This window comes from Agelaius phoeniceus, chromosome 12, assembly GCF_051311805.1.
Source record: "Agelaius phoeniceus isolate bAgePho1 chromosome 12, bAgePho1.hap1, whole genome shotgun sequence".
In the NCBI taxonomy this organism is placed as follows: Eukaryota; Metazoa; Chordata; class Aves; order Passeriformes; family Icteridae; genus Agelaius; species Agelaius phoeniceus.
In genome coordinates this window covers 14393860-14399877 of record NC_135276.1, presented here as the reverse complement: position 1 = coordinate 14399877, position 6018 = coordinate 14393860, and positions in this window count along the sequence as shown.

Sequence of the window (6018 nt, the reverse complement as noted above, 5' to 3'; positions counted from 1 at the left end):
AATAGAGAAGATCAAGGAAAATATATGGAAGAATGAAATGAAAATACGGATGAAGAAAGGAAGACATGGGGATATCGAAGAGGAAAAAAGGAACAATGAAGTACAAAAAGAGAATGTAACAAAAATATGGACAAACAAAGAAAAAATACAGGAGCTCAAAGATAAAATACATAAGAACAAAGAAAAAATACAGCAAAACAAATTAAAAATACCAAGGAATGCAGAAAAAATACTGAAGTATGAAGCAAAAGCAGAGAATGAACTAAAAGTACGCAACAACAAAGAAAAAGTACAGGACATCAACAAAAAAATACAGAACATCAAAGAAAAAATACAGGAGATACGAGATGAAATGCAGAAGAGCAAACCAACAGAGGACGCCAAAGAAAAAATACTAAAGAATGAAGAAAAAATACGGAAGACTAAAGGGAAACTACGTAAGAATTAAGACAAAAAATTGACTGGCTGCTAAAACACCGGAAATCTTTAATAAAATGCTGACATTCAACTTTCCTGCTGTCATTTCTCCATGCTGAGTGCCAAATTATCAGCTGGATTGATCTTCCGCCTATATATGGATGCAGGGCCTGGCCTCTCCTGGGGCAGGATGCAGGGCTGGCTCGAGGGGATGGGACAAACCCAAGAGCTTGGGCCAGCCCTAGGGTAGCTGGAGGGAGCAGAGATCTGACCAAGGGCAGAAAAACACATTTTGGGGGTGCCATGAGATAGCTCATTTTCAAGGTTGGTGGGGTGACTGTACCTCCTGCACTGTCAGTGCCAGGCACTCTGTTCTGTGGGATTTGGCATGTCACAATCCATAGTGGCTCTGGGCTTTGTCCATGGGAATGGAGGGAAATAGGCTGTCGGTGTGATCAGGTCTCCAAAACAGGGTCTACAAGGGCTGCTGCCATTGTAGGTGGGATCTACAAGTTCCTCCTAGAGCAGTAAGTGGGGGTTGGATGCTGAATTTGGTGATGGATCATGTAAAAGCAGTGTTTGCAGCCACACAGCTCCCTCAGAGCAGTGTTTTGGGAATCCTGCAGTCCCCTTTACCCAAGCAGCCAGCCAGACCCAAAATTTCATGGTAAAAAAGTACCTGGGTCCAAGTGCTGGGGCAGTGGCAGCAGTGGGACACATGTCCACCACCAGCTCAGCAACCACAGCTCTTCAGATGTCCTGCCAGCATCTCACTGGGCCAGCTCACAGCACCCTCCTCTGATGAGTTTGCCCCCAAATCTCAGATTTGCTTCCAACAGCAGATGGAAATGGGCTACAGGGTGAATCTCACCTCAATTCCCCTCCTTGTTGACTCCAGGAGCAGTTTTCCCAGCACCAGCTGGCATCAGGCCAAAGTCAGAAGCTTTTGCGTGCATGCCAGGATGCTCCACGGGTGTGCCCTGGCTCGGTGAGGTGAAGCAGAGCTGCAGGGCTGCTCCCTTCCTGCCCGGAACAAACCCTTCCCTTGGGAATGCTTCTGACTGTCTCACCCAACCCAGGAGCTACCAGAGCACCTTGAGCCCAGGGTGGCCACCAACCTGCAGCCATGTCATCCAGGTGAAGGCAAGGGCAGGAGAGGGAGGAGCAGAATCTCCATGCTCTTGTGCTTGAATGTCACACTAGGACACAGCACTTGGGAAAGTGGCTTTGTGCTGGCACCCAGGGGCTGTGCAGCTGGGAACACTTGAAAACAAAAGCCAGCAAAATCCAGCCCGTGCTTGGCAGCTTATTTGGTTTAGTGAGAATTATTTGAAGAGTTAGCCCAGTGCAAGAGCTGGCTCTGCTCCTTCATCCATCACAGGATGAAGACAGAACAGAGCAGTGGAGCTGGGTTACAGCTCACTTCTTTCCACCTTCAGGAGATCTCCAGAGACTAGGTTTTTCCTCAAGGAACATCTTCTCCCAACCTTAGATTTTACTAAGATTTTACTTAGATTTTACTAATCCTGTGTTGCTCACTGTTAAACAGGCATTTCATAAAAGAGCCCTATGCTTACCATGTCCACACAGTGAGTTAAACAAGGAGGAGGCTTTTCTTCAGGCACAGCAACATCTCTGCCTGTGTGTTAACCCCCAGTGGCTCCTTGCATCTACAGCCCCTCTCCTTTGGCAGAAATTCCCTTATTGCTTCATTTTAAGCATTTTAGCAGTAAGGCTTTCACCCTCTGGGTGTTGCATTATGAGCTTGCAGTCCCCTGCTTTTGTAGTGGGCAGCACTTTTCAGTCTCATTGCCTTAAATTATAAACCCCATTTATATGGCCCCAGCTTTGGAGAGCGAGCCCGGGGTGAGCTGAGCTGCTGGGACATCTCTCGCTCCTTCCCAGCAGTGTCCTTGCTCTCCAGCTCACCACTTCAGGGAGAACAAAAGTTCTTCCTCAGTCCATGCAAAGGAGCTGCTCCAATTTTTAATTGGATACAGACTGCTTGCTCCCATGTGGCAGTTCTGAATCCCAGCTTAGCCTCCACACAGTGCCCTGAGGCCCTCTCCCTTGCGTGCAGCCCAGCTCAGCTGCCTCCCTCCAAAGCTCTGCATCCCCCAAAACTTCAGCGCTGCCTTTCCCAGTGAGCAATCCTCTCCACCAACACATCCTGCTGCAGAGAGCCGAGTTGAGCTGACATTCAATGCTATTTCTTCCTGGCTAAGGCAACAATCCCAGTCTGGTATTTCGTGGTTTATTTGCATGACACACACAGGTTCAGCCCCACTGTTCCAGGTTTTCTTGTAGGTCAGAGTCCTGCAGTCCTGCTGCTCATCCACCTTTGGAAATAAGCAGAAGACTACGGAAATACTCAACTTCCAAGGAAGCTGCAGACAAAGAGGAGACAATATTTCAGCTACAACCCTGTGAGTGTTGAGGGCAAGGGGAGCTTTGTGCCTCTCAGGCACAAAGTTTCAGCCTAACATGACCTTTGTTTTTCCCCAAAGAGTGATGCTGTTGACACATCTTTGCCTCAGAAACCTTCAGAAGCCTCAGCCCATAACTGCAGAGACTGTTGCCCCCCATACTGATGCAGATCTGTGTTGCAGTTAGCACCTACCATTAAGAAAAAAGATATGGGCAATTTTCCAGCCCATCCTCCAACCTGCCAGAATTCTTTCCCAATTCCACTTATGCTTTCCCAAGCACTCAGTGCTGCTGCCAGCTTGACGCCATTGGAAGCACAAGAGGCTCACTCCCTGTTCCATGGCCTCTGCTGCTAGTGGAAGAACCAAATTGGACTTGATGCAAGACCAAAGCCCCTGGACCCTCAAATTAATTATGCTTCAGAGGGTGGGATAATTACTGAAATTATTTTGAGACATTTCTTCTCTCTTGACCAGCACATGCTGGAGACAGGATGTTACCTGTAGAGTTTGTCCCAAGGATTAGATCAGCTTTCTAGGACATTGATCCCCAAATTCCTTTTTCTTTTGCACTTAGAGGCACTATTGCCACAGAACCACAGAACATGTAGAGTTGGAAGTGACCCACAAGAATCATCAAGTCCAAGTCTTAGGCCTGCACAGGACCATCCCCTAGGGACACACTATGTGCCTGAGACCATTGCCAAATGCTTCTTGAACTCTGTCACTGTTGGTGATGTGACCACTTTCTTGGGCAGCCTGTTCCAGTGCCCTCCGGGTGAAGAATCTTTTTCTGACATCCAACCTAAACCTCCCCTGAAACAACCTCAGGCCATTTGCATGGGTCCTGTCACTGGTCACCAAAGAGTAGAGATCAGTGCCCCTTCTGTTCCCCTGATGAGGAAGCTGTAACTGCAATGAGGTTTCCCCCAGTCTCCTCCAGGATGAACAGACCAAGTGACCTCAGCCACTCCTCATATAGCTTCCCCTCAAGGCCCTTCACCATCTTCCTTACCTTCCTTTGGACACTCTCTAACAACTTAATAGCTTTTTTATACTGCAGTGAGCAAAGCTGCACACAGGACTCAGGCTGAGGCTGCAGCAGAGCAGAGCAGAACAATCCCATCCCTGGTTGGTGACACTGTGCCTGATGCACCCCAGCACAGTTTCCCACAGTCCATGGAACCCAGTGCTCTGTAACACCAGGGCACCCACAGCTTCAGCTGCCACCCAAGCACAGCACACCTCTTTCAGCAAAGCAACGTGAGCAGGAGGCATTTCTGCCTTCTCAGCAGTATGTCTAAATATCTTTAACTATCATAAAAGCAAATAAACAATGATAAATATCATTATCATAAGTGAGGGAGGCTGTTGACGTCAACATGCCTGAGTGCCCACAGGGACCAAGAGCAGCTTGGCTGAGGGCAGTCCTGCTGCTGAGGCATTGTGACCCCTTCTGCTCAATTTTCCAGGTGACACTGCAAGGCAGCTGAACTGTTTTTCCCCCATATTCTCCCTTTCACAAACCAGCAGAAAGGTGAGTCTTTTAAGGAATTTACTGCCTTGGTAGAAAATCTGCAAATCTACAAAAGCAGAAAATCTTGTCACGTCTCTTCACAAATGGAAAAGGGGAACTAAATGAAATCCCACAGGGACGCTCTGGCTACCTCAGTGTAACAAGGTTCAGTTTAAGCTGCTTGTTTCGCTTGCTACATTGCCAAGGTTTAATCCAATTTGATTTGGGACACAAAGTAGCTGCTTTTTCACCCTCCAGGAAGCAGTGGGTACAGCCACAGCAGAGCACAGCACTGGTCCGTCCTGCCTGGTGTGCACACACACACACACCACACACACACACACCAAGCTGTGCTCATTTCTAGGCTCACACTTTGCAGATGACCTTTTCTCATCTACAACATTTTTGATTATTTGTCAAAATCTCACCAGAATCCCTTCAAAAGCTCAAGCACCAGGGTAGGTGCTACAGTAGCAAATTCCCTTGATGTGGAGGCTTGGAGCTGGCTGCTTCCTTACCCTATGGATCACCACAGTCCGACACCAGATCATCCCTATTAGAGAGAGATGTGGAGGACAGCCCTCCTCTGAAAGCATGGCTGTCAAACCCCAGCCTCCTTTTACCCACAGCCACCCCCAACACACCTCCACAGGGAGCAGCAGGGGCTGGATTGTTGCCAACCAAGCAGCCCCCACAGCCAGCTCTGGCCAGTGCTGCACTGTCCCCCAGGCCTGCTTTCGCAGGAACTAAAATTTAAAAAGCTACTGCTCTGCAACAGCCTGGAGAAAAATAGTTTAAAATGCCCATACACAGCTAAGAGCAAAGCCCTGTCTGCAGGAGCCACAGCACTGCCTGGCTTTACCTATCACCTCACACCAGATTTACTACAGGAATTGCCAAGGGGCCACCCTGCACCACGATAAAAAAATCTTCCCAGAGACAGAGGCAGAAATAGCCACATAGTGGCTTCGTGCCTGAAACACCAGCAAAACAGCTCAGCCTCTCATGACAGCTGCCCTGCACAATGCAGACACACTGATTACTTTCATCCTTCCATCTTAAATCTGCCCCTTTGACTCCAGACAGAGATGAGCAAATATTTAATTAACACATTTGACCTTTTATCAGCACTCAGTGCTGATGGCTTTCTGCACACCAGTTAGGTGTGCTTTCCTGCAGCCTGCTGCAAACTTGGGAGTAGGACAGTTTTACAAGGTTTCCTCACTTATCTCTGAACATTTTCTGACACTCTAGGTTTGAAAACTGAGAATGTGAAAGTGTCATCTTCCATTATTTTAATAGCATTTAAGTTTGTATCTCTTAGTCCTGTATGGTGATATAAAGTAGAAAACAAGTGTTAGAAAATAAAAAATCATAGGACTACCTAGAAAATTAAAACATTTTAATTCTTTTTCCTGTGTATGTTTAAAACTTCCCAGATTTCTTGTGGTAAGATGGGGTTGGAGCTCACTGAACATAAATGATGCCTCAGAATACCTGAGAACAAGAAGCTCATTGTACTAATATGGTAGAGAGCATCCTGCTCTTTCTGGTTTAGCTGTTACCAGAGACCTTCTCACAATATCATTCTACCAACCCTTAGTTCCTGATCATTGTTAAAACGCCAAAAATTCTCATATCTGTGAGTCATTTTCATTT